Source organism: Aplysia californica, unplaced genomic scaffold (assembly GCF_000002075.1).
Source record: "Aplysia californica isolate F4 #8 unplaced genomic scaffold, AplCal3.0 scaffold00288, whole genome shotgun sequence".
Classification (NCBI taxonomy): domain Eukaryota; kingdom Metazoa; phylum Mollusca; class Gastropoda; order Aplysiida; family Aplysiidae; genus Aplysia; species Aplysia californica.
Genome location: NW_004797558.1, coordinates 32,057 through 32,832, shown reverse-complemented (window position 1 = coordinate 32,832; position 776 = coordinate 32,057).

Below are 776 nucleotides of genomic sequence, written 5' to 3'. Positions count from 1 at the left end.
GCAACAACAACAACACCTCCTCCACCACCACCACCACTATCAACAACAACAACAGCTAACAACAGCAACATCAACAGCAACTACGCATATGTAACAACAACAGCAAGAATAATAATAAAAAAAGAACTTAAAGATAAACATTTTAATTCTTTTTTTAAATGAGAGGTTGAATATTGTGAGAAAATTAGCAAATAAAACAAGCAAAAAACCCATTTTCCGTCTCTTAAATTTTTTAACATAAAAAAGGGGGGGGGGGTTACATTTTCATAATACTTAACTTCTTATTGAACTATTCACTGGGTTAATTATTTATTTCGTTCACGTCAGAATTCGTAGAAATGAACATGTATATTTATTACTTAAATGTATTATAGAAAACAATATGTTTACTCTTATTTGTTTATTTATTTTGTTTGTTCACTTATTTATCTGTTTATTTCGTTGATTAGTTTACATTCCATCTTTGATAATTTATTAGTTGTGGTTTCTGAATTCATTTGTTTATTTAACAATTGAATTAGTCGTTTTAAAGCCTTATGTGTACTCTACAATCACTTCCTAATAATACATCCATAAATGTATTCGCGTATAAACTTATCAAGTAATCTATTTATTCAAAGGGGGATATCAATGCAGAGACAGCAACTATAATTTGACACAACCTGTGCTTCTCATTCCCAAAAACATAGATATGCAGACAGACAGACAGACAGACAGACAGACAGACAGACAGACAGACAGACAGACAGACAGACAGACAGACAGACAGACAGACA